Genomic DNA, 10,766 nt, shown 5'->3' with positions numbered 1-10,766 from the left:
GCCCTCACACCTACTCTCCCCCTAAAGCGTTGTTGTACCCTCACCTGGACCCTAAACCGTCCCCGTCCCCTAACCCTAACCCTAGCCCGAACCCTAACCCTAACACTTCCCCGAAACCTGACCCTCCCCCGTCCCCTAATCCTAACCCGTTCGCTGACACTAACCCGCGCCCTCACACGTACGCTCCGCCTAAAGCGTTGTCGTCCCCTCACCTGGACCCTAAACCGTCCCCGTCCCCTAACCCTAACCCTAGCCCGAACCCTAAACCTAACCCTTCCCCGAAGCCTGACCCTCCCCCGTCCCCTAATCCTAACCCGTACGCTGACACTAACCCACGCCCTCACACGTACGCTCCCGCTAAAGCGTTGTCGTACCCTCACCGGGACCCTAAACCGTCCCCGTCCCCTAACCCTAACCCTAGCCCGAACCCTAACCCTAACCATTCCCGGAAGCCTGACCCTCCCCCGTCCCCTAATCCTAACCCGTACGCTGACACTAACCCGCGCCCTCACACGTACGCTCCCCCTAAAGCGTTGTCATACCCTCACCTGGACCCTAAACCGTCCCCGTCCCCTAACCCTATCCCTAGCCTGAACCCGAACCCTAACCCTTCCCCGAAGCCTGACCCTCCCCCGTCCCGTAATCCTAACCCGTACGCTGACAGTAACCCGCGCCCTCACACGTACGCTCCCCCTAAAGCGTTGTCGTACCCTCACCTGGACCCTAAACCGTCCCCGTCCCCTAACCCTAACCCTAGCCCGAACCCGAACCCTAACCCTTCCCCGAAGCCTGACCCTCACCCGTCCCCTAATCCTAACCCGTACGCTGACACTAACCCGCGCCCTCACACGTACGCTCCCCATAAAGCGTTGTCGTACCCTCACCTGGAACCTAAACCGTCCCCGTCCCCTAACCCTAACCCTAGCCCGAAACCGAACCCTAACCCTTCCCCGAATCCTGCACCTCCCCCGTCCCGTAATCCTAACCCATACGCTAACACTAACCCACGCCCTCACACGTACGCTCCCGCTAAAGCGTTGTCGTACCCTCACCTGGACCCTAAACCGTCCCCGTCCCCTAACCCTAACCCTAGCCCGAACCCTAACCCTAACCCTTCACGGAAGCCTGACCCTCCCACGTCCCCTAATCCTAACCCGTACGCTGACACTAACCCGCGCCCTCACACGTACGCTCCACCTAAAGCGTTGTCGTACCCTCACCTGGACCCTAAACCGTCCCCGTCCCCTAACCCTAACCCTAGCCCGAACCCTAACCCTAACCCTTCCCGGAAGCCTGACCCTCCCCCGTGCCCTAATCCTAACCCGTACGCTGACACTAACCCGCGCCCTCACACGTACGCTCCCCCTAAAGCGTTGTCGTACCCTCACCTGGACCCTAAACCGTCCCCGTCCCCTAACCCTAACCCTAGCTCGAACCCGAACCCTAACCCTTCCCCGAAGCCTGACCCTCCCCCGTCCCCTAATCCTAACCCATACGCTGACACTAACCCGCGCCCTCAAACGTACGCTCCCCCTAAAGCGTTGTCGTACCCTCACCTGGACCCTAAACCGTCCCCGTCCCCTAACCCTAACCCTAGCCCGAACCCTAACCCTAAACCTTCCCCGAAGCCTGACCCTCCCCCGTCCCCTAATCCTAACCCGTACGCTGACATTAACCAGCACCCTCACACGTACGCTTCCCCTAAAGCGTTGTCGTACCCTCACCTTGACCCTAAACCGTCCCCGTCCCCTAACCCTAACCCTAGCCCGAACCCGAACCCTAACCCTTCCCCGAATCCTGCACCTCCCCCGTCCCGTACTCCTAACCCGTACGCTGACACTAACCCGCGCCCTCACACGTACGCTCCCCCTAAAGCGTTGTCGTACCCTCACCTGGACCCTAAACCGTCCCCGTCCCCGAACCCTAACCCTAGCCCGAACACTAACCATAACCCTTCCCGGAAGCCTGACCCTCCCCCGTCCCCTAATCCTAACCCGTACGCTGACACTAACCCGCGTCCTCACACGTACGCTCCCCCTAAAGCGTTGTCGTACCCTCACCTGGACCCTAAACCGTCCCCGTACCCTAACCCTAACCCTAGCCCGAACCCTAACCCTAAACCTTCCCCGAAGCCTGACCCTCCCCCGTCCCCTAATCCTAACCCGTACGCTGACAGTAACCCGCGCCCTCACACGTACGCTCCCCCTAAAGCGTTGTCGTACCCTCACCTGGACCCTAAACCGTGCCCGTCCCCTAACCCTAACCCTAGCCCGAACCCGAACCCTAAACCTTCCCCGAAGCCTGACCCTCCCCCGTCCCCTAATCCTAACCCGTACGCTGACAGTAACCCGCGTCCTCACAAGTACGCTCCCCCAAAAGCGTTGTCGTACCCTCACCTGGACCCTAAACCGTCCCCGTCCCCTAACCCTAACCCTAGCCCGAGCCCTAACCCTAAACCTTCCCCGAAGCCTGACCCCCCCCGTCCCCTAATCCTAACCCGTACGCTGACAGTAACCCGCGCCCTCACACGTACGCTCCCCCTAAAGCGTTGTCGTACCCTCACCTGGACCCTAAACCGTCCCCGTCCCCTAACCCTTACCCTAGCCCGAACCCGAACCCTAACCCTTCCCCGAAGCCTGACCCTCCCCCGTCCCGTAATCCTAACCCGTACGCTGACACTAAACCGCGCCCTCACACGTACGCTCCCCCTAAAGCGTTGTCTTACCCTCACCTGGACCCTAAACCGTCCCCGTCCCCTAACCCTAACCCTAGCCCGAACCCTAACCCTAACCCTTCCCGGAAGCCTGACCCTCCCCCGTCCCCTAATCCTAACCCGTACGCTGACACTAACCCGCGCCCTCACACCTACTCTCCCCCTAAAGCGTTGTTGTACCCTCACCTGGACCCTAAACCGTCCCCGTCCCCTAACCCTAACCCTAGCCCGAACCCTAACCCTAACACTTCCCCGAAACCTGACCCTCCCCCGTCCCCTAATCCTAACCCGTTCGCTGACACTAACCCGCGCCCTAACACGTACGCTCCGCCTGAAGCGTTGTCGTCCCCTCACCTGGACCCTAAACCGTCCCCGTCCCCTAACCCTAACCCTAGCCCGAACCCGAACCCTAACCCTTCCCCGAAGCCTGACCCTCCACCGTCCCCTAATCCTAACCCGTACGCTGACACTAACCTGCGCCCTCACACGTACGCTCCCGCTAAAGCGTTGTCGTACCCTCACCTGGACCCTAAACCGTCCCCGTCCCCTAACCCTAACCCTAGCCCGAACCCGAACCCTAACCCTTCCCCGAAGCCTGACCCTCCCCCGTCCCCTAATCCTAACCCGTACGCTGACACTAACCCGCGCCCTCACACGTACACTCCGCCTAAAGCGTTGTTGTCCCCTCACCTGTACCCTAAACCGTCCCCGTCCCCTAACCCTAACCCTAGCCCGAACCCTAAACGTAACCCTTCCCCGAAGCCTGACCCTCCCCCGTCCCCTAATCCTAACCCGTACGCTGACACTAACCCACGCCCTCACACGTACGCTCCCGCTAAAGCGTTGTCGTACCCTCACCGGGACCCTAAACCGTCCCCGTCCCCTAACCCTAACCCTAGCCCGAACCCTAACCCTAACACTTCCCCGAAGACTGACCCTCCCCCGTCCCCTAATCCTAACCCGTACGCTGACACTAACCCACGCCCTCACACGTACGCTCCCCCTAAAGCATTGTCATACCCTCACCTGGACCCTAAACCGTCCCCGTCCCCTAACCCTAACCCTAGCCCGAACCCGAACCCTAAACCTTCCCCGAAGCCTGACACTCACCCGTCCCCTAATCCTAACCCGTACGCTGACAGTAACCCGCGCCCTCACACGTACGCTCCCCCTAAAGCGTTGTCGTACCCTCACCTGGACCCTAAACCGTCCCCGTCCCCTAACCCTAACCCTAGCCTGAACCCGAACCCTATCCCTTCCCCGAAGCCTGACCCTCCCCCGTCCCGTAATCCTAACCCGTACGCTGACACTAACCCGCGCCCTCACACGTACGCTCCCCCTAAAGCGTTGTCGTACCCTCACCTGGACCCTAAACCGTCCCCGTCCCCTAACCCTAACCCTAGCCCGAACCCGAAACCTAACCCTTCCCCGAATCCTGCACCTCCCCCGTCCCGTAATCCTAACCCGTACGCTGACACTAAACCGCGCCCTCACACGTACGCTCCCCCTAAAGCGTTGTCTTACCCTCACCTGGACCCTAAACCGTCCCCGTCCCCTAACCCTAACCCTAGCCCGAACCCTAACCCTAACCCTTCCCGGAAGCGTGAGCCTCCCCCGTCCCCTAATCCTAACCCGTACGCTGACACTAACCCGCGCCCTCAAACCTACTCTCCCCCTAAAGCGTTGTTGTACCCTCACCTGGACCCTAAACCGTCCCCGTCCCCTAACACTAACCCTAGCCCGAACCCTAACCCTAACACTTCCCCGAAACCTGACCCTCCCCCGTCCCCTAATCCTAACCCGTTCGCTGACACTAACCCGCGCCCTCACACGTACGCTCCGCCTAAAGCGTTGTCGTCCCCTCACCTGGACCCTAAACCGTCCCCGTCCCCTAACCCTAACCCTAGCCCGAACCCGAACCCTCACCCTTCCCCGAAGCCTGACCCTCCCCCGTCCCCTAATCCTAACCCGTACGCTGACACTAACCTGCGCCCTCACACGTACGCTCCCGCTAAAGCGTTGTCGTACCCTCACCTGGACCCTAAACCGTCCCCGTCCCCTAACCCTAACCCTAGCCCGAACCCGAAACCTAACCCTTCCCCGAAGCCTGACCCTCCCCCGTCCCCTAATCCTAACCCGTACGCTGACACTAACCCGCGCCCTCACACGTACGCTCCCCATAAAGCGTTGTCGTACCCTCACCTGGAACCTAAACCGTCCCCGTCCCCTAACCCTAACCCTAGCCCGAACCCGAACCCTAACCCTTCCCCGAATCCTGCACCTCCCCCGTCCCGTAATCCTAACCCATACGCTGACACTAACCCACGCCCTCACACGTACGCTCCCGCTAAAGCGTTGTCGTACCCTCACCTGGACCCTAAACCGTCCCCGTCCCCTAACCCTAACCCTAGCCCGAACCCTAACCCTAACCCTTCACGGAAGCCTGACCGTCCCACGTCCCCTAATCCTAACCCGTACGCTGACACTAACCCGCGCCCTCACACGTACGCTCCCCCTAAAGCGTTGTCGTACCCTCACCTGGACCCTAAACCGTCCCCGTCCCCTAACCCTAACCCTAGCCCGAACCCGAACCCTAACCCTTCCCGGAAGCCTGACCCTCCCCCGTGCCCTAATCCTAACCCGTACGCTGACACTAACCCGCGCCCTCACACGTACGCTCCCCCTAAAGCGTTGTCGTACACTCACCTGGACCCTAAACCGTCCCCGTCCCCTAACCCTAACCCTAGCTCGAACCCGAACCCTAACCCTTCCCCGAAGCCTGACCCTCCCCCGTCCCCTAATCCTAACCCATACGCTGACACTAACCCGCGCCCTCACACGTACGCTCCCCCTAAAGCGTTGTCGTACCCTCACCTGGACCCTAAACCGTCCCCGTCCCCTAACCCTAACCCTAGCCCGAACCCTAACCCTAAACCTTCCCCGAAGCCTGACCCTCCCCCGTCCCCTAATCCTAACCCGTACGCTGACAGTAACCAGCACCCTCACACGTACGCTACCCCTAAAGCGTTGTTGTACCCTCACCTGGACCCTAAACCGTCCCCGTCCCCTAACCCTAACCCTAGCCTGAACCCGAACCCTAACCCTTCCCCGAAGCCTGACCCTCCCCCGTCCCGTAATCCTAACCCGTACGCTGACACTAACCCGCGCCCTCACACGTACGCTCCCCCTAAAGCGTTGTCGTACCCTCACCTGGACCCTAAACCGTCCCCGTCCCCTAACCCTAACCCTAGCCCGAACCCGAACCCTAACCCTTCCCCGAAGCCTGACCCTCACCCGTCCCCTAATCCTAACCCGTACGCTGACACTAACCCGCGCCCTCACACGTACGCTCCCGCTAAAGCGTTGTCGTACCCTCACCGGGACCCTAAACCGTCCCCGTCCCCTAACCCTAACCCTAGCCCGAACCCTAACCCTAACACTTCCCCGAAGCCTGACCCTCCCCCGTCCCCTAATCCTAACCCGTACGCTGACACTAACCCGCGCCCTCACACGTACGCTCCCCCTAAAGCATTGTCGTACCCTCACCTGGACCCTAAACCGTCCCCGTCCCCTAACCCTAACCCTAGCCTGAACCCGAACCCTAACCCTTCCCCTAATCCTGCACCTCCCCCGTCCCGTAATCCTAACCCGTACGCTGACACTAAACCGCGCCCTCACACGTACGCTCCCCCTAAAGCGTTGTCTTACCCTCACCTGGACCCTAAACCGTCCCCGTCCCCTAACCCTAACCCTAGCCCGAACCCTAACCCTAACCCTTCCCGGAAGCCTGACCCTCCCCCGTCCCCTAATCCTAACCCGTACGCTGACACTAACCCGCGCCCTCACACCTACTCTCCCCCTAAAGCGTTGTCGTACCCTCACCTGGACCCTAAACCGTCCCCGTCCCCTAACCCTAAACCTAGCCCGAACCCGAACCCTAACCCTTCCCCGAAACCTGACCCTCCCCCGTCCCCTAATCCTAACCCGTTCGCTGACACTAACCCGCGCCCTCACACGTACGCTCCCCCTAAAGCGTTGTCGTACCCTCACCTGGACCCTAAACCGTCCCCGTCCCCTAACCCTAACCCTAGCCCGAACCCGAACCCTAACCCTTCCCCGAAGCCTGAAACTCCCCCGTCCCCTAATCCTAACCCGTACGCTGCCACTAACCCGTGACCTCACACTTACACTCCCCCTAAAGCGTTGTCGTACCCTCACCTGGACCCTAAACCGTCCCCGTCCCCTAACCCTAACCCCAGCCCGAACCCTAACCCTAACCCTTCCCCGAAGCTTGACCCTCCCCCGTGCCCTAATCCTAACCCGTACGCTGACACTAACCCGCGCCCTCACACGTACGCTCCCCCTAAAGCGTTGTCGTACCCTCACCTGGACCCTAAACCGTCCCCGTTCCCTAACACTAACCCTAGCCCGAACCCGAACCCTAACCCTTCCCCGAAACCTGACCCTCCCCCGTCCCCTAATCCTAACCCGTACGCTGAGACTAACCCGCGCCCTCACACGTACGCTCCCCCTAAAGCGTTGTCGTACCCTCACCTGGACCCTAAACCGTCCCCGTCCCCTAACCCTAACCCTAGCCCGAACCCGAACCCTAAGCCTTCCCCGAAGCCTGACCCTCCCCCGTCCCCTAATCCTAACCCGTACGCTGACACTAACCCGCGCCCTCACACGTACGCTCCCCCTAAAGCGTTGTCGTCCCCTCACCTGGACCCTAAACCGTCCCCGTCCCCTAACCCTAACCCTAGCCCGAACCCTAAACCTAACCCTTCCCCGAAGCCTGACCCTCCCCCGTCCCCTAATCCTAACCCGTACGCTGACACTAACCTGCGCCCTCACACATACGCTCCCGCAAAAGCGTTGTCGTACCCTCACCGGGACCCTAAACCGTCCCCGTCCCCTAACCCTAACCCTAGCCCGAACCCGAACCCTAACCCTTCCCCGAAGCCTGACCCTCCCCCGTGCCCTAATCCTAACCCGTACGCTGACACTAACCCGCGCCCTCACACGTACGCTCCCCCTAAAGCGTTGTCGTACCCTCACCTGTACCCTAAACCGTCCCCGTCCCCTAACCCTAACCCTAGCTCGAACCCGAACCCTAACCCTTCCCCGAAGCCTGACCCTCCCCCGTCCCCTAATCCTAACCCGTACGCTGACACTAACCCGCGCCCTCACACGTACGCTCCCCCTAAAGCGTTGTCGTACCCTCACCTGGACCCTAAACCGTCCCCGTCCCCTAACCCTAACCCTAGCCCGAACCCTAACCCTAACACTTCCCCGAAGACTGACCCTCCCCCGTCCCCTAATCCTAACCCGTACGCTGACACTAACCCGCGCCCTCACACGTACGCTCCCCCTAAAGCATTGTCGTACCCTCACCTGGACCCTAAACCGTCCCCGTCCCCTAACCCTAACCCTAGCCCGAACCCGAACCCTAAACCTTCCCCGAAGCCTGACCCTCCCCCGTCCCCTAATCCTAACCCGTACGCTGACAGTAACCCGCGCCCTCACACGTACGCTCCCCCTAAAGCGTTGTCGTACCCTCACCTGTACCCTAAACCGTCCCCGGCCCCTAACCCTAACCCTAGCCTGAACCCGAACCCTAACCCTTCCCCGAAGCCTGACCCTCCCCCGTCCCGTAATCCTAACGCGTACGCTGACACTAACCCGCGCCCTCACACGTACGCTCCCCCTAAAGCGTTGTCGTACCCTCACCTGGAACCTAAACCGTCCCCGTCCCCTAACCCTAACACTAGCCCAAACCCTAACCCTAACCCTAACCCTTCCCGGAAGCCTGACCCTCCCCCGTGCCCTAATCCTAACCCGTACGCTGACACTAACCCGCGCCCTCACACGTACGCTCCCCCTAAAGCATTGTCGTACCCTCACCTGGACCCTAAACCGTCCCCGTCCCCTAACCCTAACCCTAGCCCGAACCCGAACCCTAAACCTTCCCCGAAGCCTGACCCTCCCCCGTCCCCTAATCCTAACCCGTACGCTGACACTAACCCGCGCCCTCACACGTACGCTCCCCCTAAAGCGTTGTCGTACCCTCACCTGGACCCTAAACCGTCCCCGTCCCCTAACCCTAACCCTAGCTCGAACCCGAACCCTAACCCTTCCCCGAAGCCTGACCCTCCCCCGTCCCCTAATCCTAACCCGTACGCTGACACTAACCCGCGCCCTCACACGTACGCTCCCCCTAAAGCGTTGTCGTACCCTCACCTGGACCCTAAACCGTCCCCGTCCCCTAACCCTAACCCTAGCCCGAACCCTAACCCTAACACTTCCCCGAAGACTGACCCTCCCCCGTCCCCTAATCCTAACCCGTACGCTGACACTAACCCGCGCCCTCACACGTACGCTCCCCCTAAAGCATTGTCGTACCCTCACCTGGACCCTAAACCGTCCCCGTCGCCTAACCCTAAGCCTAGCCCGAACCCGAACCCTAAACCTTCCCCGAAGCCTGACCCTCCCCCGTCCCCTAATCCTAACCCGTACGCTGACAGTAACCCGCGCCCTCACACGTACGCTCCCCCTAAAGCGTTGTCGTACCCTCACCTGTACCCTAAACCGTCCCCGGCCCCTAACCCTAACCCTAGCCTGAACCCGAACCCTAACCCTTCCCCGAAGCCTGACCCTCCCCCGTCCCGTAATCCTAACGCGTACGCTGACACTAACCCGCGCCCTCACACGTACGCTCCCCCTAAAACGTTGTCGTACCCTCACCTGGACCCTAAACCGTCCCCGTCCCCTAACCCTAACCCTAGCCCGAACCCTAACCCTAACACTTCCCCGAAGACTGACCCTCCCCCGTCCCCTAATCCTAACCTGTACGCTGACACTAACCCGCGCCCTCACACGTACGCTCCCCCTAAAGCATTGTCGTACCCTCACCTGGACCCTAAACCGTCCCCGTCCCCTAACCCTAACCCTAGCCCGAACCCGAACCCTAAACCTTCCCCGAAGCCTGACCCTCCCCCGTCCCCTAATCCTAACCCGTACGCTGACACTAACCCGCGCCCTCACACGTACGCTCCCCCTAAAGCGTTGTCGTACCCTCTCCTGGACCCTAAACCGTCCCCGGCCCCTAACCCTAACCCTAGCCTGAACCCGAACCCTAACCCTTCCCCGAAGCCTGACCCTCCCCCGTCCCGTAATCCTAACCCGTACGCTGACACTAACCCGCGCCCTCACACGTACGCTCCCCCTAAAGCGTTGTCGTACCCTCACCTGGACCCTAAACCGTCCCCGTCCCCTAACCCTAACCCTAGCCCGAACCCGAACCCTAACCCTTCCCCGAATCCTGCACCTCCCCCGTCCCGTAATCCTAACTCGTACGCTGACACTAACCCGCGCCCTCACACGTACGCTCCCCCTAAAGCGTTGTCGTACCCTCACCTGGAACCTAAACCGTCCCCGTCCCCTAACCCTAACCCTAGCCCGAACCCGAACCCTAACCCTTCCCCGAATCCTGCACCTCCCCCGTCCCGTAATCCTAACCCGTACGCTGACACTAACCCGCGCCCTCACACGTACGCTCCCCCTAAAGCGTTGTCGTACCCTCACCTGGACCCTAAACCGTCCCCGTCCCCTAACCCTAACCCTAGCCCGAACCCTAACCCTAACCCTTCACGGAAGCCTGACCTCCCCCGTCCCTTAATCCTAACCCGTACGCTGACACTAACCCGCGTCCTCACACGTACGCTCCCCCTAAAGCGTTGTCGTACCCTCACCTGGACCCTAAACCGTCCCTGTCCCCTAACCCTAACCCTAGCCCGAACCCTAACCCTAACCCTTCCCCGAAGCCTGACCCTCCCCCGTCCCCTAATCCTAACCCGTACGCTGACAGTAACCCGCGTCCTCACACGTAAGCTCCCCCTAAAGCGTTGTCGTACCCTCACCTGGACCCTAAACCGTCCCCGTCCCCTAACCCTAACTCTAGCCCGAACCCTAACCCTAAACCTTCCCCGAAGCCTGACCCCCCCTTCCCCTACTCCTAACCCGTACGCTGACAGTAACCCGCGCCCTCACACGT

Source organism: Grampus griseus (genome assembly GCF_964374135.1).
Source record: "Grampus griseus genome assembly, chromosome: 8".
Taxonomy (NCBI): domain Eukaryota; kingdom Metazoa; phylum Chordata; class Mammalia; order Artiodactyla; family Delphinidae; genus Grampus; species Grampus griseus.
Note: the sequence above shows the minus strand (reverse complement) of the source record.